We start from the raw sequence: 25,460 nt of genomic DNA on the forward strand, positions 1-25,460 counted from the left end.
AACTTCCTTCGATTAGCTAACGGATGCAGGTGGTTTGTCATCAAGTGGTTCTGCGACATCATCATCCAACAGAGGAGACATGTGAGATACTGCATGTGAACCTTCTCTCTCAGTATCTGCAGTGGCACCACCTGAATTTATGTGTTGATGACCGGAACTACATTGAATGGCTTGAAGAGTTCATTGTAGTCGAACAGCCAGTCCGGACCTACACGTGCATCAGTCTCGTTTTCTTCCAACCAACGAACATCATAAGATTCAAGAATCTGTTTAGTTGACTTATTGTAGATTTTGTAGGCGGTGTGACCAGCATACCCAACAAAGTAACAATCATCAGCTTTGGCACCAAACTTCGGAGTAGACTCAAGATTCAGTAGAGTACATGGACAACCAAAGGCTCTGAAGTGTGCAACAATAGTCTTATGACCATAAACGATCTCATACGGAGTTTTCATTTTTGATTTGTTGATTAACACCCAATTCTGAACATAGCACGCCGTGTTGATAGCTTCAGCCCAGAAGAACAGAGGCAGTTTAGAGTCACACAGCACGGTCCTTGCTGCCTCGATAAGAGTCCTGTTTCTCCTTTCAGCCACACAGCATGGTCCTTGATGCCTCGATAAGAGTCCTGTTTCTCCTCATCAGTCCAATCCTCAACAACTACTTTCTCTGCACATGAAGTAAACACGTTAGAATCGTTCACTTCTAAAGTGGATACATCTGTATTCACAAGATCAGACTTGTCATTATTATATTGTTTACCGTACTTCATGCTCTGTACATTTTCTTCCTGTTCTTGGGTGACAGGAAGTTGAACATAGTTGTTATTGTAAGGTGGGGGTATCTGACTATAACCTATACCCCTACCTTCGTTTTCTTTCCACCATAGCTGATTATCAATCATTGAGCTAACTATTTTACTGGAACCCTCGACTTTTTTAAAATCAAGCTCAGCTCTTTCAAATTTAGCAGTTAAATTCAAAATTTCAATTTTGGAGGCTTCCAGCTTAGCGGTTAATTCAGCAATCTCCTGCTTGGCATCTAGATTGTGACAACACTTTATGCTGAATTCAGATTTAAGCTTAGAAAAATCCTTTTGATTTACTTCAATTTTATCTAAAAAGGCTTTTTCATTTTTCTTAAGTTAAAAGTTTTCAGATTTCACTCTCTCCATATCTCTAAGCAAGTTATCATTGTGGAGTTTGTATAAATTAATTTTATCAACACAATCTTGAGAGCATGGTTGAAATTTACCTCAGATGGGCTGGAAGAAGTGAAGGCCATGGAAGCAAACTGAATTTCCCTGATCTGCTCCTCAGCAGCATGTTCTTCCTCAGCATTCTCTACGTGAGCATAATTGGCAGTCTGATTGCCAATGTTTAGAGCAACCATCTGATCATCCCACGAAAATTGTTGAGCAACCAAACCTCTTTCACCATTTCCCGAGCTCCCCCCAACTTCTCCTCTAACATTTCCCACTGGAACCAGCACCCTTTCGGTGTTTCCTTCCTTTGCTGGGTTGGTACATTCATGAGCAAAATGACCCGGCTTGTGACAGTTGTAGCATCTCAGAGTATCCTTGTTAAAACACACCTTCTGGTTGTTTGGCCTGTTCCAATTGTTCCTTCCCGTTCTCTGAGTGAACTTCTTGGCCCGAAACACCGCCATGGCGATTTGCCAAGAGATATCTATTTCTTCAACATCATCTGGATGGATTTGATCAAGCTCAGCAGCAACAACAGGTTGAACCAAATCTCCAGCCAGAAATGCATTGTAGCAGTTCATGAATCCCGCAATTAAAGCTATGTTCTCTTGAGTTTCTTTTGGGATAGAGGGAATCTGACTGGAATTCTGATTTGGAGCAGCACCAGATGATTGAGGTTCATTACTTTGAGCAGGTTTAGTGAAGAAAACTGGAGCTGGTTGAGATGGAATGGAGGATGGTTGGCTCTGAGTGGACTTGAACATTTGGAAGTTTCCTTGAGGTGGAAGTTGCTGAGTGGCTTTAAACATAGACAAGCTGTCTTTTGAGATGAGGGCATTGTTGGAAGCGACGTTGTAACCAGCAACACTGTAGGAGTTTGCATGGTTTATTGCACGTTGCTTGTCATCCATGTCACATGCCTTAATGGTGGCCATCATCTCAGAGATAGACATCCTGTTGAGATCTTTTGTCTTCTTGATAACCGCAACATTCATATCCCAGCTTTTGGGCAATAAGTTCACTAACTTGTTGTTTATCTCGGATGTTGCAAGATAGATGCTTGCAGATCTCATCTCAGTCACAAGAGCAATGAATCTTTGAAGTTGTGTTTCCAACGATTCTCCCAACACATGATTGAACATATTGAATTTTTGTCACAGCAAATCTTGGCGACTTCTCTTCATGTCTTCATTTCCTTCATATACTTCAATTAAAGCATCCCACAACTCCTTAGCAGATTGAAGTTCTCAAAAACTTAAAGCAATCTCAGGTGAGAGAGCCATAGTTATGGTTGATAAGGCCTTTTCATCCTCTTTAACTTTAGCAAGATCATCATCATCATACATTGCAACAGGCTTCACAACAACTTCAGTTGAATTCTCACGTTGATACGTGATGATTTGGGGTCCCCTAACTATGCTTCTCCAGATCTTAGCATCTTTCATCTTAACATACTTCTCGAATCGAAATTTCCACTCACTGAATCCCTCATGTGACAGTAGACGAGGCACGCGAGTGGTCGTCCCCATTATGGAATCTAGTTCTTGATGGAGTGAAGCATTTGATAACATATTACTGTTGGTTAACTGTTCCATTTTATAAAAACTTTATTAATCAGGTCCAAGTAGGTTCTCGGTTCGGTTTCTGACTGAAAACAAGCTTCAACCAAATACTACAAATGTTGACTGAAAACTGCAAGATTTGACCGATAATCACCGAGAACACTATTTCTTGACCGAAGACACTGATGTTACGCCGAAAACCCTTGTTTAGAGGCCGAGAACTGCCAAAATCATCCAAGAACTGAATTATGGAATAAGATTAGTAGCCAACTGAATTCCGTGAATTACAGGATTCAAATTTGTTTCCAGATTAGCCAAATCTCTATCCAAAATAAATCTCTTTTCTTCTCCGATTGGTAAACTTGCCGGAGAATCACCAAACACCACCAAACGAATAACTCTTGAATCCGTTAATATCACAATAACAAGCCTGAATAGGTCTAAGGCTCTGATACCAATTGTAAGTCCCGTGGAGGATCTTTCAATATGATATCAACTAATCTTAATGTTGGTGCGGAAATCCAACACAAGATGATACAAGAATAAGTATAAATAACTCAAGGATTGCTTCAAAACACACGTTATGATTAACGTCGGGTGCTTAAACACAATGTTTACAATACTCATCTAATGTATCTATGATACTAGACGGCCAAAATCACATACGTCAACAACCAACTAAATCCTATACAAGATATCTATAAATAGGGTAGCCAATATACCAGCCCAACAAAAACCCAAAGCCCACCGAGAACCATAAGGTTCTCAGCTTACATAATACATCTAACCTAAGCCCAAAAATACAAGCATAAACCACAAAAAATAGCCCAACAAACAGATACCTCTGGTATCAACCACATTATTTATAAAGAACAATACAAACTAGTTTACAGTAGTTTACATCGATCTAACTTTGTTTACAACTAGGTGATACAAACTAAATCCACCCCGTTAAGCGACTTTACTTCTTACTAGCACACTTGCATCAATTCACCCAGCATTGATTGCAAGTCAAACACATAGCACATTGACTTTCTAGCCCAAGTCTGGTATACCTGAAAAACATGTTAAAACGGGTCAACTACAAATAGTTGGTGAGTTTCAAGAGTTTCAAGAAATCAGTTGTGCGTACAACAATCACCGTTGTAAATACACAAGTATGTATGTATGTACGTTCACAAGTACGTTTGTTTGTATGTTTATGATGTAATTATGCTAAGCTACAGTGAAGCCTTAACTGTTTGTGCTGCGTGCATCCATTTCCCACGCTCAATCAACCATTATGGCTCCCCTTCCGCCCACAACATGCCCCGGTAGCTATGTATAACACTACATAGCCTGTTTGTATAAGTATGGTCATGTGCAAACAGCACTATGTGACACGGCAACCAAGCCGATTCTGTTTGGATTTGTCAAACCAATAGTACTATTCACAAGCCACCAGCTCGAAGTTAATCACTGTGTTCGTCGGGACTTTTGTGTGTTAGCACTTAGATAATTCTCATCATCAAACAATTTAGAGTATACAGATATGTATCAACATGTTTTTCACCCCGAAAGTTCGCAAAAACAGTTTAAAAGTGGGGTCATGAAACTCACGGTTTAATAGGGATTCAGTACAATGTCAGCTTGTAGTTCGTTTGACTCGTATCACTAACCCCTATAATCAATATTAGAATAATATTAATATTTTAATATTATTATAATTATTATACTAGACTGGGCTGTATAACTAATCTGGGTATAGCTGGTACGCCCAGAAAGTGTCAATAGGCTTTGATTGTGATGTTGTTCATTGTCTAATACTTAAAACCGAACTTGGCTCAGTTTCCCCGTTTTCCCAGCTGTGCCAAGTTGTTTGTTTATGCGTTCAGAGAACAGTTATGGGGATGTAAGCTTGGGTAAATGTGTTGGTCGATAAAATGATTAAGTTATAAAGAAAGATCACATATTTGGGTTCTGGATTCGCCACAGGGCTCGTTTCCGTTTATTCAGTTTGATTTGGAGGAAATGCGCATAATTGATCCAAACTGTCCGGATTTCTCATAAAAAGTTCGCTTTTACTTAATTAATCCAAAACTATGAATCTTGGTCACCTTTGATGTTCTAATATTCCGACTCAAAATCGAATTTGTTTAATATTCAAATTAGCATAATTAATTATCCGTTAATTATTAAATTATGAAAAATTAGCCACGCATCAATTAAAATATGTAGATTTTTATAAAAATATTTTTGGAATTATTTACTATTTTAATAATTTATAAAAATTCATTTTACCTGCTATATTTAGCTCAAAAATCATCCGTTTATACCAAACAATTTCCGAAAAATCCACCAAAATTTCTGAGTGACCAATATATATTCCATAACAATCTGGAAAATTTCTAAACTCTAACGATCTTGCCAAATATCCTTTTCGAGCCAAAAATGACTATGAAAATTCAAATCAACGCAAATGAATAAAACATACTTAGGATTTTCCAAATGACCCAAAATTTCATATGTGATCATAATATACCAATTCTGAGTTCCCCACAAAATTTCATAATTTTTCAAGCATTTTAACTATTTTTCCCAAATAAACGTCTCAATTCGGTAATAAATTTACCAAATATTCTCGGATGGTCGAAAAATTACCAAATTTGAACAGAGACTCAATGATATGGTCCCTGATGTCCCTGAAAATTTTCATGACCTAAAATATGCACATCACAATCAAATCCTAAACATCCCGTAATCGAGTGTTTCGGTATTACCTTAGCGGTTTTGGTTCGTTTTCGCCCTTCTAATCAAGTTTTCGGGTTCTTGTGATTCTATACAAGCTAGATACAGGTCCTATATCACAAAAAAAGCATGTTTCATCAATATGGCAGCCTTTAAACTTAGGGTTTCGGCTAGGGTATTAAACCGAACTTTTGAACCGTAAAAACGCCGTTTAAACCCTCTAATCCGTGTTTATGGCCAAAAAAACTATCAAACCAGGTTTTTAACCATATGTATGATCAATACATGTTTTTGGACAATTTTTATGATTTTTTTCATGGTTAGAAGTAATTTTTGATAATCAGAGTTCAATATTTATGAAAATTCGATGGTTAAAACAAGTTTTAATGATCAATTTAGTGAGTTTTACCTTAGGTTTTAAGAGTGTGATGAAGAGACTAGGAGCTGCTGTCCAGATTATGATGATATAAATGGAAAATATCTAGTTTATATGGCTTATGTATGAAGAAAGGCTAAATGTGGTCTTATTTCAAATGTGGCGGCCGCAAATAGTAAGGCCCCCCTTGGGCCCCATATTGGGCAATTTTCCTCTTTTTACGTGCCGAACGTTAAATTCTGAGTCCAAATTTATTTCGGGTTCGGTTTTTTGCACGAAAAACATAACGGGTACGACAAACAATGCGAAAACAATCGTTTTTTGGCCATTTTTGTGTAAATTTATAAAAACATATTAATTATTTATAAAAATCAAAAATATTTTCACGGATCGCTTAAAACATTCCCACTAAGTGTTTTGTAAATCTTTTTCGGCTTAACGGATGACACAATGCTTGTTTCGTAACTCTCTTTCGCGTTTAAATCTATAGCGGGTAGTTAAACAAGCATGATTTTGTTTAACTTGTTTTCTATCGAACTAAGGCCATAATATTAATATGCTAGCTTATATTAATCGTATATCACTTATAGATGCCCCCCTCGAGGTATCTGGGTCATAACCAAACCCGTTTGGTTATCCGTTCGTTCGGTACGCAATCAGCGATTAAACGCTTATTCGATTTGTGAATACTGAGGTGTATCCAGTTTTGTCACGAATGTCACAAAAAGCTAAAGGCTATTTGGGTATAGGCAGTTTGAAGAATTTTAACTTGGCATTGTTATATAAATGGAAGTGGAGGTTTGTTAATAATCCTAATTCTATGTGGGTGAAGGTCCTTAAGGTTATTAATGAGTCAAAACTAAATCAAGATGGCATGTCATGGGCAATCAAAGGGAATGGGATTTGGTCTCGTATAGTGAATTCGATAAATAAACTAAATGATAAAGACTTAATTCCTGCTTCGGTTATAAGAAAAAAAGTAGGAAACGGAAGTGAGACTTTGTTTTGGAAATATGTGTGGATTGGAGATTCTAGCTTATGCTCACGATTTCCTAGACTTTTTAATTTGGAGGTGAACAATAATTGTTTAGTAAAAGAGAAATTGTTTAATTCAGTTTGGGTGTGGAATTGGAGAGGGCATCCTAAGGGTGGGTGGAGGACACTCAGCTCGAGGAGTTGATATCTCTTCTAGATTCAGTTTCTTTGAGTGATTCGGATGATAAATGGATTTGGGAATTGGATTCTGATGACGCGTTCTCGGTTAAAAGGAGTTAGATCCTACTTGGATCATCAGGAGCTGCCAGAGGGTACCATCCCTACGAGATGGAATAAATTCGTGCCAAGGAAGGTTAACATCATGATTTGGCGCCTGCTTCTAGATCGTCTCTCGACTAGATTTAATTTAAGTCGTAAAGGTTTTAATATTCCTTCAATATTATGCCCAATTTGCTTGAATTCGGTGGAAGTTTTAGATCACATTTTTGGAGGATGTCACCTTGCTTCAAAGATTTGGAATGCTATTGGTCGTTGGTTGTAGGTGTCTCTTCCGGGTGATAAAGGGCCTAAAAGTATTTTAGAATGGTTGGATTCTTCAGGATGGGTGAAAAAGAAAAAAGATGTTATTGAGGTGGTTATCTATACGGCATGGTGGACTATTTGGAGAGCTCGTAATGAGATTATTTTTGGTCAACCCAATGATAACAAAAACACTACATTTGATTTGATTGTTTCAGTTTCGTATTTATGGTTATCATCTCGTAATTGTAAGTTTTATTTGAACTGGGTGGCATGGCTCAAAAACCCGTTACTTAGCATGTAATTTTGGTCTTGTCCCGGCTAGGTTTTTCTTTCCGAGTGTGGTTTTATTTCAAGCTCGCCTTTCAAAAAAATTAAATAAACTAGGTCTCACCCCCTATATTACAGGGATTGTTTTACATTTTTCGTTTTTTAATATTTATTTTTTGGATTTTAATTTTCTTTATTGTAAGAAAGTTAATAATATACTTAGATTTTAATGACGAAAGGGTTTCACAAATAAATGATATGTTATAACCCATTTAAAAGCTATCCGCATTTGGTGACCTATGACCCGTTTATTTTTTTTACTATAAAATTATTTCTAAATTATAAATAGGTATATTGGTTTTTAATGATCTCAACTTTTGCCTTTTGGTCACTGCCGGTCCCAACTAATGAATTTGCTACTAATGGTCCCAACTTTTAAAGTATTTGTTCCTAACGGTCCGCAACTAACAGAATCCTAACGTTGTTAGTTTCAGGTCGCCAAAAAAAACGGTTTTGGCCGGAAAACTCAAATTTTTTTTTCCTGAAAACTCAACATTTTCGTCCCAAACATCTTGGTAACTTTGTATCAGACCTTTAGGAATCTTTTTCTAGTAAAAGCCCCAATTATTGAGGTCGCCGGAAACCCTAGAACCATCTTCGGAATCGGTTGATGGTGCTCAAATGGTGGTAGTTGGTTAGAGGTGAGTCAATTGGCGGTGGTTGCGGTGTTCAGGTTAGGGGTGTTCAAGAAATCCGCAATCCGAAAAAAACCGAAACCGAAACCCGAATAATCCTATCCGAATAACTAATTCGGATTCGGATATGGATTTCAAAAAATTCCGGATAGTTCGGATTATTCGGATATCCGAATAATCCGAATATATAACATGTTATTAGTGTATATAGCCAAGTCCATTAACATTTACAATAATTTATAACCATAACTTCATATTCGTTCAATCAACCTAACACACCATAGACAAAAATGTGGTCGTTATACTCTCTAACACTACTTAACTTCCTTGTTCTTGTAGTGCTTTATTTTTATTTTCTATTTTTGTATGTTTATTTAATAAAACTTAAGTTCGTATATATGTTATACGGATTGTTCGGATAATTTCGGATTATCCGAATCCGATTCGAATCCATCCGAATTCAATTCAGATCGGATTCGGATCGGATATGAATGCCCCTAATTTGGATCGGATTTCAGATAGGGTTCCAAAATTTTCAAATCCGAACAATCCGAACCGAATAAACCGAATAACCCGTTATCCGATCCGATGAACACCCCTAGTTCAGGTAGTGTTTTCCGGCAACAAATTTGAATTTTCCGGCCAAAACGTTTTTCCGACGACCTGAAACTAAAGACGTTAGAATTTTGTTAGTCTCGGACCATTAGGAACAAATACTTTAAAAGTTGGGACCATCAGTAGCCAATTCATTAGTTGGGACCAGTAGTGACTAAAAGACAATAGTTGAGATCATTAAAAACCAATACACCTTATAAATAATATATATATTTTTAAATTGGATATTAATTTTTGATATATTCTAATTTTATAGGATTTTCATATCAAATGTTGGTAAGAGTAATTTTTAATTTAATGAGATGTTATAACCCGTTAAGAGCTATCTGTGTTTGGTGAGACCCATATCCATGAATTCGAGTCAAATGCATAAGAAACCTCTCTTTACTATTAAAGCAATCTGGTGGCTTGAGAGAATTTTGGAAGCAACTATATAACTTTTAAACGTTTCTTTTATTATTATAGAAGATCCATCATTGATTAAAAAAGAAAATAAAACAAGAGCAAGGTGGAGGCTATGAAGTTAGGAGGACAGGACCGGGACGATGGTTTGTGACTTGTGTGATATAAAAGTGAAACCTATATTATTTTTTCACGGTTTAAAAAGTTTAATACATGAGACCCTGGGCCGGCATTTATATGTGGCAGGGGGATCGACCGTCATAGGCCCAACTACCCGCTATGCCCGAAAATTTTTAAAAAAATTATATATATATGTTATAAAAAATTGTATTTGAATTTATAGTTTTAGATCTTCAATTTGTTTAGGCCCATATAAAATCATGTCCAATTGTCCAAATTATTTGTAGGCTCATAGCCCAATTACAAAATTTTTTTATTGTTAATTTGTTATCAAGAATTGAGAGCGATGTGTTCGAAAGCATAGATTACCAAGAATTGATCGAGAGTTTTGCTTCAAAAAATGCAAGGAGAGCATCGCGTTTTGTTTATGTATTTAAATTAGATTATTTTGCTACAATATTTATGTTTTGTGTATTGAAATTACTATTATCATCGTATGATTTACTTTTTTTTATGAGTTATCGAGTTTATTTTTTGCTTAAGTCTTTAGGCCCAAATGTAGGCTCGCCTCTGGCCCAAAATTTTTTAGCCTTTCTCGGAGCCGGCCCTGATGAGACCAGAATTGAACCCGCGCACCTTCTGTTACAAACAGAAGGATTAAGCATTGAAGTCATTGTTTAATTTGTTTATGAATTCACCCTAAAATTATTTATGAGTTCACTTCTGTTTTTCATACAGACATTCTACTAAATTCTGAAACTCATTGGGTTTCCATAAACCCAGAACCTAATATATAGGTCCGTCCCAGTGGAGCACTCACTATTCACATTCATGATCTAGATGAAGTAATGGCAGGCGTTATGAAACATCTCAGGTAATGGAATTACATTAGAATTCTATATAAGTGGCAAACCAACATGCTTTTTATAATTTAGACCCTCATCTAGTGATCTTATATATTTTAAAGGAAAAGAGCTTGAATTCAACTTTAACCTTAATTAATCTATTGACGTCCTGTTTTATTGGTTAGTAAAGTAATCTTAATTAATCTACTGATGTCCTGTTTTATTGGTTAGTAAAGTAACCAATAAAGAGGTGTAATAATCATATAAACGACGAGATGTTCCAATACTCATATAAACGTTAGTAAAGAGGTGTAATAATCATATAAACGACGAGATGTTCCAATACTGTATGCACGTTACAAATGAGTCTTCAACGCTCAAGGTGAAAGTTTTCTGTGGAAGTAGTTGATGTTTACAATTACATACCATGGCGTTTTGTAAAATGATTTTTTGTGCCTCTGATACCATCTAAACAACGATGGTCAAAGGGGGATCCACTTACGTGAACTACCAAGCATAATAAGCATCACAACCATTCCAAACATTACTATGGTAAGGACAACTATAACCCATTCTCTACAAGGGCTGTTCAATTAGGCAAAGTCCTCACCCTACCATGAACCTTGTGCATAAACCCTTTGATCTTCACCAATATTACATACTGAAACAATCTGATTTTTAAGAAACATACATATAATCAATGATTACTCAAGTTTTTAACTCTCGTCTTATTTAAGCTAGGTTCCATTAAACTCGTGCGTTGAAAGGAGGACGTTATATAATTAATGATTACTCATAAGTTTTTAACTCTCATCTTATTTAAGATGGATTCTATTAAACTCGTGCGTTGAGAGGAGGACATGATGAGAATTTGGTCTGTATCAGTTTTGTTATGGTAATTAGTATTAATTTTATTATAAGATTAAAGTTTATTGTTATTCAATATTTCTTAATACTGAATTCAACTTTACGAATTATTTAATTAGAGTGTGAATATATGGGGTGTGTGAGATTTCTTATGGGGCGTGTGAGATTTCTTATTTAACCTCCTTATTACTTGCATAAGTTACAAATTTGTAACTTATGTCTTATCCACTCACAAAGTTTAACTTTGATAAACACGTTATAAGTTATAAGCCATAAGAAGACAAAATAAGCAATCCCAAACACCCCAATAGAGAGACTGAAATTGTCAAAGGAATCAAATTGAACGAGAGGGATTCGAACCCAGAACCCAAGCATTCTAAGCTTTAACCACACACCTAACCATTCCACTATCATGTTTCTTTGTTATTAATTAGTTTTCATGTATATATGAAAAAGTTGGTAGTAGTAATGACACGAACTCTCATATAACAATATTATAGTAAATTAGGTAGTATAATTAATTAACTATATAAGACAAAATATTAAATGAATTTTTAAATTATATGGGCCGTAATATTACTTCAATGCGAGTAGTAGATCCTAAAATATAGGCGTCAAATAAATATGCATAATGTTTAGGATTGAGTTTAAAAACTATTTATTGACATTTAAAAAAAGCTATTTTGAAAAGCTATGGTTTAACGCTTTTATAAAGCTGATTTTTAATCTTTTCTAAAAGCTAAAATAAAAATGATTTTTGTGATTTTCAAACACTTTTTAACTTATTGGTTTTTTGAAAACACCAATAAGCCAATAAATTGTTTTCAAACTCAATCCCAAACATTATGCGTATTTCTTTATCACCTATATTTTAGGATCTACTACTCGTATTGATGTAATATTACGGCCTACATGATTTAAAATTCATTTAATATTTTCTCTTATATAATTAATTAATTATGCTAGCATAGCCACGGTGTGTGTGCGTGTGTTTTTTTTTCAAAGTAGGCACCCGAATATTGAAAATTTTGTTAATTTCCTGGCTATTGTATTCATCCATGCCTATGCTAAGACCTCTATGGGGCAAACCCTCACTTTGGATAAGATTCAACTTTATACATATTATTTCCAGACGTGCAAGCTAAGTTTTGAAATTGAATTAAGATTTTTAGTCAATTCATAGCATTGTTTCCCTTAAGATCCAACTTTTATACATATCTACCATCTAAGACTGCCAAAACGGTCTCAAATGCACTTTTGGGATCGTTTTGATGGTGGTTATAAGTATATCATGGTCAGTAATTGTTAGTAATCCTGTATAAAAATCTGAAACAAGAAACAGATAAACAAGAAACGTTAAAGTGAACCGGGCTTATTTTTGACATAATTCTTTTAAACAGATTTGCGGTCAGTTTCCAAGGTACGCTAGTTTGAAGCAGCACCAGCGTACTTCCAGACTTAATCACTTGCCTGAAAAGAAAACCGTAGCAATGCTGCAGCAAAGAGTTAGAGAGAGATGTGCATTTCGTGTGTCTTGAATTGATGTATTGATTTTGGTTTTATAGCCATAAAATTATAACATAAACCATTATTGAATAATGACCATTAATGTGTAATAATACTGAATAATGGTCATTAGTATAGCAGTTTAAACCGAAAATAATGATCAAATAATAATCATTATGAAAATAATGATCATTGCTGATCAGTTATGAATAGCATCAGTTAGTAGTCTAAAAAATGAGGGCAAGAAACTGCCTCACTCTGGCCTGGTTTTTTGGAGCTGCATTCATGTTTTGCGGGAGGTGCGGACACGCACGAGTTCAAAGAAATTCTAGTTCATAAACCCAAGTTTGCACCCCCTGCGCGCGGGTAGGACTTATGGTAAAACACATCATAAAGCTTCAATGGAGTAGTAAAGGCTTCACCTTATAAACAACTCCACATTTTGTTCCCACGCCGATGTGGGACAAGAATTTACCACATTGCTATTTAAGACTTTCATTCACACTTATACCCAAAACTTCCAACAATCCCCACATGAATGGACGCCGGTCTTTGAAGACAACATTATACCGATCAGATTTCTTCAGTTGAGTTTTGCATACAATAGGGAGGTGTTACTGTTTGAACATTTGCTTATGAAGCACACTTAGTCCACTGGATCTGAGTAGAGAGTGATGTCTTTGAACTCGTCTTCCGTTTATGTAGACGAAAATACACTTCACATAAGTGTCGCACCCCAACCTAAGGCGGAAATGCCAGGGCGTGATCCGATTGCTCACAGCTCAAAAATACTATCATAAATAAAATGTGACAATATCTATTAAATTAATTATTTCCAAATACAGTGCACAAATATTCAAAATACAAACCAATAATATAATACATGTAATCCAATCAAGATTTAAATAATATTTGTCTCCATTAAAATCCTAAGGTCTTTCTAAGTATCCATACTTCAACTTCAATTCAATGGCAACCTGCATATACGTAGAAAATAGAGTTTGTCAACAACACATGTTGAGTGAGCTTATCACCAGTTTTTGTGCAAAGATATAATAATAATAATAATAATAATAATAATAATATAAGAAATAAGCAAAACGTAATAAATGCGGTAAATAAATCAAACCGTGAGCATATAAGTTGTCAATTAACCATTTCCAAGCGAATCGGGCGCCGGTAAATCAACCATGAGCAAATAATAAGACCGTTGCCAAGAGAATCAGGCGCAGGTAAATAGTAATGAGAACCCTATACAAGGGGATATGTTGGACCTCTCTGAATACGAATGCACACATAAACAAGTATATTTGATCAATCACACACAATTATACGTCTGCTAATTTTTGATATATATATATATATATATATATATATATATATATATATATATATATATATATATGTAATACAAATACTACGCATATGTCCCCAAAACGTTTAGTAAACTTAGTAAAATAGGGGAATCATAAAACTCACCTTAGACTAAAGGCAAGTGAATACGATTACAAATAAATGAGTTAAAGTTAAGCGAGAGGTCCACTACGCGTCGAACGAGATAAACAATCAGAACCGGAAACTTTGAGATATGATAATATAAGTAAAAACGAACTCGATGCCGCTGGAATCGATCTAAACGGACATTTAGAACTCTGGTTACGTTAAATTAATGATTTAAGTGAGTCGGAAGTCGGGTTATGGCAAGTAGCCTTAAAATCTCGAAACAAAAATAAAAGTCTTCTGGACCGAAAGTCAGTTCCGACCAGAAGCATTAGAAATTGACTAGTTAAAGATGTTGACTGTTATGCCCTTAAACGGGTTTGAGTCCAATTGACCACTGAGACTCCCTTAATCGTCAAAATTGATTGAGAGATTTTTTTCTACAGATAAAAATATATAATATATATAAACCAAAACCCTAAAATCCTATGTGTCACGATGAGGTCGCTCCCTTCTTTTATGGAAGCCACCAGATTGCTTGATTTTTAAATAGAGGCCCCTCATTGATTTAACCCAAATTCATGGGTATGGGTCTTACAAAAACCAGATAGCTCTTAAACGGGTTATAACATCTCATTAAATTAAAAATTAATCTTACCAATTATTTGATATGAAAATCCTATAAAATAGGGATATACTAAAATTTAATATCCAATTTAAAAAGAAAAATATATTAGTTATAATTAATAAACAATTTTATGAAACCATTTCAACATCAAATCCTAAGTATATTATGAACTTTCTTACAATAAAGAAAATTAAAATCCAAAAACTAAATACTAAAAAACAAAAAATGTAAACAACTATTCTCTCAAGCCATCAGATTGCTTTATTTGTAAATAAAGGTTTCTCATGCATTTGAGCCGGAGATATGGCAGCAGCCATCGACCTTCCTAACCGCCATCACTGGTGACATTGGAAGAACGAGCAGCGACGGATTAGGCTTATGATGGTTCAGTACGAAGCGACGACGACGATGGAGTTCACGAACATTTTCTGGCAAACCTGGTGCGTTCGCTGACGAGCCGAAGCAGTTTCCAGCAGTGGACTTCCGGTGGGGGTTAAAGTCGCCGGCATTTAAAAGAAGGGGAGGCATTTAAAAGAAAAGAAAAAATTAAGAAAATTACAAAATTACCAAAGTACCCTTGATTTAACTGATAACATAGACGGAGTTAAAAAAAGTACTAAAAATGCAAGTTTTTTGAAACTGAGGTAGTCATTTGCATAAAATAAACTATAGGTATTAAAGTTGCATAGTTGGTCAAGCCACATGTACCAAAATGACACTTAACTCCTTATTATATTAAAAATTAATCTCATAAAATATTTTATATGAAAATCCTATAAAATAGGGATAACTACAAATTAATATCCTATTTTATTTAAAAAAAATATTATTTATAATTAACAAACAATTTTATAATAAAGAAAATAAATGGGTAATGGGTATTATTAAATCCAGATAGCTTTTAAACCGGATTATAACATATCATTTATTTGTGAAACCATTTTATCATATAACCTCAAGTATATTAATTATTAACTTTCCTACATAAATAAAATTAAAATCCAAATATACATATATAAATATTAAAAACGAATAATGTAAAACAACCCTCATAATACGGGGGATAAAATCTAGTATACAATATTGAAGAAGATAACTTACCCAAATGATGAATGGAACAAGAGATAATCGAGGTTAAAGGGACTTGAAGCTTGAAAGTCAATGAAGCAATACGAACTTGATAAATTCTTGAAGAAACCGATAATGGGGAAAGGAATTTCGTGGATTGTAGCTATGGGGGCTGGTATTGAAGTAATAATTTTGGGTTTTATGATATACCTTGTTTAAATATTACGGGTTAAGACTTGTTAATTAGGAAATAGCTATTTTAGGAAACCGAATAATCAATTAATGACAAAATCATGTCTAATAGCTTAAAGATTTCGGTTTGGACAGCAATAAAACGAAATTGGAATGTTTTATAAAATTAGTTGACATATCTTGGAGCTTAAGTTTCGATAATTTATTCGAAAATAGGAAAGAATTGGCAAAACTAGTCCCTGTATTTCCCGAAAATGCGATTTTTAGCCGTTTTAAAGCGATTTTAAAGGTTTCTAAGGGCTATTTGGCATAATTGAAAGTTATGAAATTATAAAATAAGTTAAATCAAGTTAAATACCAATAAATACAAGTTTTAAATAGTTCAAAAGATCCGAATTACGTTCCCAAATCGGTTTAAACAAATACGAAAAATCTGAGATGTTACAATAAGATACTTCCTGACAAATTCAAGTCCTCTTAGTTATGTTTGCTATGGTCATGAACATATCACACCCCGACTCAGGGTCTAGTCGTGTGACTGTCAGTTGGTACTTGTTTTGTAAATATATCAGAGTAGCGGGTCTATTTTAGCGGAAGTCTTAAATATTAAATATTAATTTACATTATCAAAATTACTCGAGAATTAAATACCCGAGTTTCAGTTTTACAAAACAGTGATATTAAGATTACAAGGATTTTATAATATTCAAAAACGAGCCATATCGAGCGATCTTCTATGACTCAAATCCTTGTATACCATCTACTGTCATCTAATTACCTGCAAGGGTGGGAATAACACGTCAGCTATGTTCTGGTGAAACGTTGACTCGATAAAACAGTTTATAACATTCGTTAAATATAAAAATAGTTTTCTGTTTCACAAACTCAGCAAGAACGCCTGTCATTCCGGGATTTTTACCACTTCCCTACGCACACAATTCAAAGGTTCCCCCGAGTACATAGCCCCTGTTCGAAGACAACCTTCCCCTAGGCTATGTGACCATGTTAGAGAACTGGTTATGACTGACTTGGTTTTGTAAGCCAATTATCAGTTATGACACATGGTGTTTTCAGTCTAAGTTGCTTTTTATTATCTATTTTGTATTATAACGATTTTAGAGACAATAATCTCATGCAAACATTTATCAGACTCTTTGCAATAAACAACCTGTCTATTACAAGACGAAAATCAGTTCAGACCATAAAAGGTTAACGTGTTCACCTTATATTATCGGTTTGGTAATATTAGAACTTCCTTCCTCAGTATGCTATAGACCTATATTCATAATAGGTATGCATAAGTACCTAGTTGGTTTATTCAATAGACTTTAAGTCTGTTACAGTTTCAGCAGACCCGAGGTCTATTCAGCAGACTCTTAGGTCTGATTCAGTTCAGCAGACTCGAGATCTAATCAACAGACTCTTAGGTATGACCAAACCTTAATAGTGTTATAGTCGTTTTATGAAAATACTTTGGATTTACATATGACATTTGGAATAGCACGCTTTGGCCTAATAAAGGATATCACGTTGGCAAACTTCTCCAGGTAAGCAAACGGGTCCCACGGCTGGTTGGGATGGATGTATACGAATTGCTTTCCTTAGGTAAGAAGAGTCTACTAATGATATCCCCCCTTCCAGTTACTACGTGCCTGTCAAAAGTATAGTTTTGATAACGTTACTTCATGTAAAAGCAATGTCTTTACTTTATAAAACATTAATTGAAAAACAATTACAGTTTAACGACTATATTCATAACTAGGTTCTAATACCTATATAATAAAGTAACTAAACCATAATCTTACCTTAGTCGGCTAGTCGAAAACGAAATTAAGAAAACAGCAGCACTTCGGCTTGTGCTTCGTTTACGGGGTCAGTAGCTCGTTAAATAGCGTAACAACACCTCGTTTCTTCGCGAAAACAGCTCTCGGCACCTCGGAACTCCCTTGCACGCTCACCAAGGCTAACTATGTGAAATCTAAGGTGAAAATGGGATGGGAATGGCTGAACCCGTAGCTGCCCTTTTATACTAGAATTTTGGGGACCGTCGCGTAGTGCGATGGCCTTTCTCCAAGGCCGTCGCGTAGCACGATGCCGCAATTAACCAGGGAATGCCACGTGTCGACATGTGGTTGGACACGTGGATTTTGATTACTTAACAGGGTCTCGCGTAGCGCGATGCCCATGGTGGGTTGGCCGTCGCATAGCGCGGCGCCCCACATTTTCTTGAATTGTGTGATGGATCATCGCGTAGCACAATGGTATAATCCCAGAGACCATTGCGTAGCGCGATGAGTCTCAAAACTCAAATTTTCATTTTTAGTCCTTTGACTTTTAAAATTTACATTTTTAACCCAAAATTAGATGGGGAAATTTCACGGTGTTACAGAACATGAGCCTGGTCCTGCAAGAGCCTATTGTGCTCCAACAATACCCTTCGAAGTGACCCCACTTCTCTCTCACATAGGTGATTCACCATGTATGGTTACCTTACTCGAATCATTAAAAGCCATAGGCTTAGCCTCACACTTGCCACTTTTAGGAATAGACTAGGAAGTTTACCAAACCATGTAGTAAACTTCCTTTTAAATATGTAGGGTTATCCCTCCCCCCCCCCCCCCCCAACACACAGTAACCTCATTAATTCATTTAAGTAGGTTTTCTTATTGAACTCAATTTTTGGGATCTCCAGTCTGTTGTGTTAGGTTTCCTTCGTATGAACTTTAAATTTTCAGGGCTTCAGTCCCATTCCCATGGACAACTTATGAACTAACTCTCTACTAAATAGGCCTTTTGTTATCGGATCCGCAATATTATCCTTTGACTTCACGTAGTCAACAGTGATAATTCCTGTAGAGATTAGTTGTCATATCGTATTATGTCTAGGTATGATATGTTTGTTCTTACCATTATACATTGTGCTATGAGCATTGCCAATTGTCGATTGGCTATCAAATGTATGCACATGGCCGATGCCGGCTTAGGCCATCTTGGGCTTCGCCCGCTTTATCTAAAGCGATGAATTCTAATTCCATCGTGGACCTAGCTATCACCATTTCCTTCAACAATTTCCACGATATAGCTGAACTTCCAAGTGTGAATACATACCCACTTGTTACTCTGGAATTTTTCGTATCAGATATCCAATTTGCTCACAGTGTCCTTCGATAAATGCTGGATATATGTTATAATGCAATCCGTATTCCCGAGTGTATCTTAAGTATCGAAGCAACTGAATCACACAGTTCCAATGAATTGAACTTGGGTTGCTCGTGTATCTTGTTAGCTTGCTTACGAAATATGCTAACTCTGGTCTAGTGCAACTCATAAGATACATCAAGTTGCCGATAATTCTTGAGTATTCCAACTGGTTAATGGGTTCACCTATATGTTTGGCTAGATGTTGCCTTGTGTCAATGGGATTTCTAGCTACATTAGAGTCGTTTGCATCAAACTTCTAAAGAATTTATTTTACGTAGTGGGATTGACTTAAAACAAGTCCACTTTGGGTTCGTGTGATTTTAACTCCCAGAATCACATCCGTAAAACCCATGTCTTTCATGTCAAATATTTCTTTTAGCATGTTCTTTGTGGATGCTATGATTTTGTCATAGCTTCCAGCAATGAGCATATCATCTACATATAAACACAGAATGACATATCCATCTTATGTCTCCTTCGCATATACACATTTGTCACATTCATTGATTTTGAACCCAACATCAAGAATAACATGATCAAACTTTTGGTGCCATTGTTTTGGAGCTTGTTTTAATTCATACAAGGATTTTACAATTTTACAAACTTTCTTTTCTTGCCCAGTGGCTGTGAAGCCTTCAGATTGTTCCATGCAAATCTCTTCTTCCAGATTTCCATTCAAGAAGGCTGTTTTCACACCCATTTGATGAACTTTCAAATTTCTAATGGCGGCAATAGCAAGCACCAATCTGATGGAGGTTATTCACGTAACTGGTGAATACATAACAAAGTAATCTAAACCTTCTCGTTGTTTATATCCTTTGATCACCAACCTTGCCTTGTACTTAGGGGTGCAAATGAGCCGAGTCGAGCCCAAGCTCGACTAGGCTCGATCTTGGCTCGTTTAACTTACATACAGCTCGAGCTCGGCTTGTTTCGAGCTATATTTTCAAAGCTCAAGCTCGGCTTGTGAGTATATTTTTCAAGCTCGACCTCGGCTCGGGCTCGGCTCGTACAAATAATCAATTAATTATTATATAATTATAATTATTTTTACATATTTTTTTCTATTATAATTTTATGTATAAAATAATATATATTATTTAGTTATTTTTAGTTTTTTTATCACATTATATATATATAATATAACATATATATATGAATTAATAATTACTAAATATATATTTTAAAAAATTATATAAATAACAGGCTCGTTTAGGCTCGCGAGTCAGCTCGATAAGTGAAGCTCGGGCTCGGGCTCGATAAGTGAAGCTCGGGCTCGGGCTCGTTTATTAAATGAGCTTACTTTTAGGCTCAACTTGGGCTTGGGCTTGGACTCGAGTAAGCTTGAATCGATCGAGCTTTTTAACGAGCCGATCTCGAGTAGCTCGCGAGCAGCTCGGCTCTTTTGCACTCTTACTTGTACTTATTGATGGTGCCATCTGGTTTCATCTTCTTCTTGAAGATCCATCGATATCCTAGTGGTTTACATCCTTAAGAAAGATCTACTAGTTCCCAAGTATGATTTTGTAAGATTACTATATTATTGTTAATATTATTAGCATTATTTTGTATATTATAGTTATTATATTATTTGAATCATCATTATTATTATTATCATCATCATTTTTATTTTATATTTGACGAGTTAACACCTCACAGTACGCATGCGTGATTCAACGTTTTTACGACTATTTTTATTTGGTTTAACGATTTCGCTGTAATGTACGTTTTTTAAAAACTAGTTATTAACATTTTTATTACTAATAATATTATTTACTATCACTATTATTACTATAATAATAATATTGATAGTATTAATAATAAAATGATGATCATTTCATTCCTACATGTAACCAAATATGTTAATGGAATGGTAATGATCAATTTCATTCCTTCGTCCATTCCATTACCATGCTCATTCCATTCCCTCTTCTATTCCATTACCACATATCAAACAGTCCCTTAGTATATTATTAACTTCCTTACAATAAATAAAATTAAAATCCAAAGAAAATATATAAGTATTATAAACGAAAAATGTAAAACAACCCTTATAATATGGGTGAGAAAAACTATTCTTATATATAGTTAAGTACCTCTTTTCCTCATTTTCAAAATACCAAATCAAACCAATTTATTTGTGCCTGCTGGAGTTAATTCCCGAACCCGAGCTATGGGTCAGGAATGTGGGACGGTTCGAGCTAATAGATCGATATCATTAATTAATTAATTATTGTAATTAGAGATAATTATTTATTTGTTTATTAGATAGAGATGGAATTTTATTTAATAGATAAATAGGAGTTTGTGGTCGTTTTTAATTGTAATCGAGTCTTTATATAAACCCCAAAAAATTCTTGTTATGGTTAATGAAGAATTAATCAATTTTTAAGTTATTTTCTTGATTAATAAAATTGATGAATTACGACAAATATTCCGATGTTTATTTCGATCTAGGCCATTAGTGCTAGTGTTTCCATTTTTTAACCAAAAATATATTAATTCAAATATACTTCGCTAGCTAAAACATCATGTGGTCCATTTTTTCTAGGATAAGCACCTAAATATTGAAAATGTTGTTTTATGGCTAATATTGCTATAGAGTACGTCTATTTATGCATGGACTCATTACTTAAAAGCACATGTCGTCGCAATTAGTTCCATATAGTCTATATATAACACATCGTAATACTCAAAAATAACATACCAGAAATGGACTCTCTTCTTCAGTTTCTTCCTATGTCTCTTCTCCTACTATCTTTCATCTACGTTCTTCCAAAAATCTTCAAAAGCAAATCAAAAACTAGTCGTCCACCCGGCCCTCGGGGACTACCCTTCATTGGAAACATGCACCAGATCGATAACTCAAGCCTCCATACTTCCCTATGGAACCTGTCCAAATCCTATGGTCCAATTCTATCTCTCAACATAGGTTTTATGCCAGCCATCGTCGTTTCTTCCGCGAGTCTAGCAAAAGAAATCTTAAAAACCCAAGATCTTAACTTTTGTAGCAGGCCATTACTACACGGCATAAAAACAATCGGTTACAATGGCCGTGATGTGGCTTTATCGCCATATAATAAGAACTGGAAGGAGATGAGAAAGATTTTTAGTGTCTACCTTTTTAGCCCAAAAAGGATGCAATCTTCTAGGTACATTCGCGAAGATGAGGTCTCACGTGCCATGAAGAAGATACATGAATTGGCACTTTTGTCTAAACATGTAAACTTCAGTGTAATCTCCCACATTGTGATGAGTACTATTGTAACGCAAGAGGTATGAAGATGGAGATGAGAGTAAGAAGATTCTTCGACTACTTCATGAACTCCAGGCTACGATAACGAACTACTTCCTTTCGGATCTTTGGCCTGGTTCAATATTTGCGCATTTAATAGATAGGATGATGGGCAAATTTTATCGGCTAGAGAAGTGCTTCAAAGGTTTAGATTCATTTTACCAAGAACTAATTGATGAACACCTCCACCCTCAAACCCCCAAGTCTAATGAGGAAGACCAAGACCTTATAGACATTTTGATTCAACTCAAGAAAGATAAAGTCTTGGATCCCTTTGAGCTAACTAATGATCACATAAAGGCCCTCCTCACAGTAATTATTACATGCTATCTTTTTGAAATATATGAATATAACTTGACATTATTTACCTTTAATTTAACCACACTTGTGGTATTACCTTGTTTTTTTCTCATATAATTCATTTTAGTTTCTAATTGTATCCTTTGTTCTTTTAGGATGTATTAGTAGCCGGAACTGATAATAGCGCGGCTACATTGGTTTGGGCGATGACATCACTAATAATGAACCCTAAAGAAATGAAGAAAGTACAAGAAGAGGTGAGAAATGTGGTTGGAAACAAGGGTAAAGTTGATGAGGATGATCTTTCGAAACTCACCTACCTGAAGGCAGTGGTAAAAGAGGTCTTGCGATTATACCCCGCGGCTCCACTTCTCATACCTCGAGAAACAAATGAAGATACAATTATACATGGCTACAATATCAAGAAGAAAACCATAGTGTACGTGAACGTGCTGGCCATTGGAAGAGACCCTGGATCATGGGAGAATCCTGAGGAATTCTCACCAGAGAGGTTTTTGAAAAGCGATGTGGGCTTTAAAGGGAGTGATTTTGAGCTAATCCCGTTTGGGGCCGGTAGGAGAATTTGTCCTGGAATATCAATGGGAGTTCTTGAGGTGGAGCTTATGCTTGCTAATCTTGTTTACATGTTTGATTGGGGGTTGCCAGATGGTATTAAGAAGGAAGACATAGATTTGGAGGTTATGCCTGGGTTAACCATGACCAACAAGGAAGACTTGTGTCTTTTAGCCAAAGTTTACTCAGGAAAGACTACAGCATAATTGATTGAGATTGTGCATGAAACATCCTAACATTAAAGATATAAAAACACAGTTGTCTTTCTTTAAGGCTTTTGATCATTTGATGAAAGCAATACATTACTAATTTTCTTTTTCCTATGTCGCAAAATAATTTGTGAGAACATTATACTATCATATATGGAGAATTGTGTGTGAACTTTGCAGCCTATCTCACTGTTGTATTGTCAAGCGAATTACGCATCACATGGAAACACTAATCTTTTTGAATTAATGCTTAAATTTGTCTTTCAGGACTAATATTGTTAAAGGCAAATAGATTAAGGAAATTTAGTTAGAGACACCCAGAAGGTAACATGCATCCCCATGCACAAACCACAAATAAATAGCTAAAATAACAATCTATCCAATTAACCACACCAAGAAACACCGCACATCACTAGAACAAACATCAGAACTAAAGTAGATTATATAAAATCATAATAAGTATTTACAAGCTAGAAAAATTAAATCGAAATAGGTTGAAAAACATTTTGAAATTTAAAAAGAAATCTTGGAAGTACTATGCTAATACACGGAGTTAATCCTCTATGAGATCCTCAAAAGAAACCAAACTAGCTAGCATCCAAATGAATAAATACAAATTGAGATTGTATGGTGATGTTTATGGTCAAACATAAAAGCAACCTCAAATAAAACCAAACTAGCTAGCATCCAAATGAATAAATACAAATTGAGATTGTATGGTGATGTTTATTCAAACATAAAAGCAACTAACCAACTTTTTTAAGAAATATGGGTCACTTTTTTATTTAAAAAATAAAATAATAAACACCGACGATACTCTCATTATTAATGGAAAATATACGAGTACAATATCAGTTACAAAATCGAATAAAAAAATATAATATACAAGTTTATATATTCAAAATTGATAGGATATGATGTCTTCATCGGGTACTTCATATAATAGTTTCGTCTTGTGTCTTCATTATATTTGGTATTTGACTAAGCACCTTGACTATCATAAAAAAACAAATAAAATATTGGCGGTTGTGGTTGAGGATTCGTGTTCAACACGGGTCTCTTAAAACAAATTTCGCGTCTCTACTTAGATAATGCGTCTGTCTCCCAGGGTACAACAGCCGAAGCAGTATGTACTACCGGGGAAGGCTACACGCCCAAGGCTATACCGGATACTTTAGTGTGTTAGAACTTGATAATATGAAGATGAAGTTTAGAGAGTTCTCCTTTACAATATTCCATGGAAAAAGAAATATATATGGTTTGTTTTTGGTGATCATCCTTTTTGTTCTAAGACTTCTCTTCTCTTTCTTTAGGCAGATTTATGCAATAAACATGAATGAGTGAAAGGTCTCACTTAATTTGAGACATAAACTATAATAAATATCATCAAGTGACATAAATAAAACTCTACCCAAGAGTTTATTTTTAATTCACCATATAGAGTTTTATTAATATTTCACTAAATAAAATATCCATTCATTCCCAAGGATTTAAATATCTCATCAACATATATTAATTCATATGTTACAATTCACACTTATTTAATCTCCAAGGAGTTAAATACGTCATTAACATATATTAATTCGCATTTAGTGATTTCCAATGAGTTAAATATCACATTATTTGTGTATTTCATCTTAATACACTCAACTCGTTATTCCATTACCCTCTCATGATGTGGTTATACATTTGATGTCTTATCTTAAACTTTAGTCAATGCAACAACTAATAAGTTGTTTCTTATGCAAAATTCTTTTTGCACTATCCATTTTAAATTATTCTTTTTTTTAAACATAAATATTTCATATTAAATAAATTTGTACGTTATAATAGATATTGTTGTATTTGTT

General features: G+C 35.0%; 1 pseudogene; it reads left to right on the forward strand.

Annotated features, from left to right (window-relative positions):
* Nucleotides 1–21,911: 21,911 nt before the first annotated feature.
* On the forward strand, nt 21,912–24,097 carry LOC143634086 (5-OH-xanthotoxin synthase-like; annotated as a pseudogene).
* The last annotated feature ends 1,363 nt before the right edge of the window (nt 24,098–25,460 follow it).

This window comes from Bidens hawaiensis, unplaced genomic scaffold, assembly GCF_021521415.1.
Source record: "Bidens hawaiensis isolate Kalapana, Puna unplaced genomic scaffold, B.hawaiensis_p1.1 tig00006990_1, whole genome shotgun sequence".
NCBI classification, from domain to species: Eukaryota; Viridiplantae; Streptophyta; class Magnoliopsida; order Asterales; family Asteraceae; genus Bidens; species Bidens hawaiensis.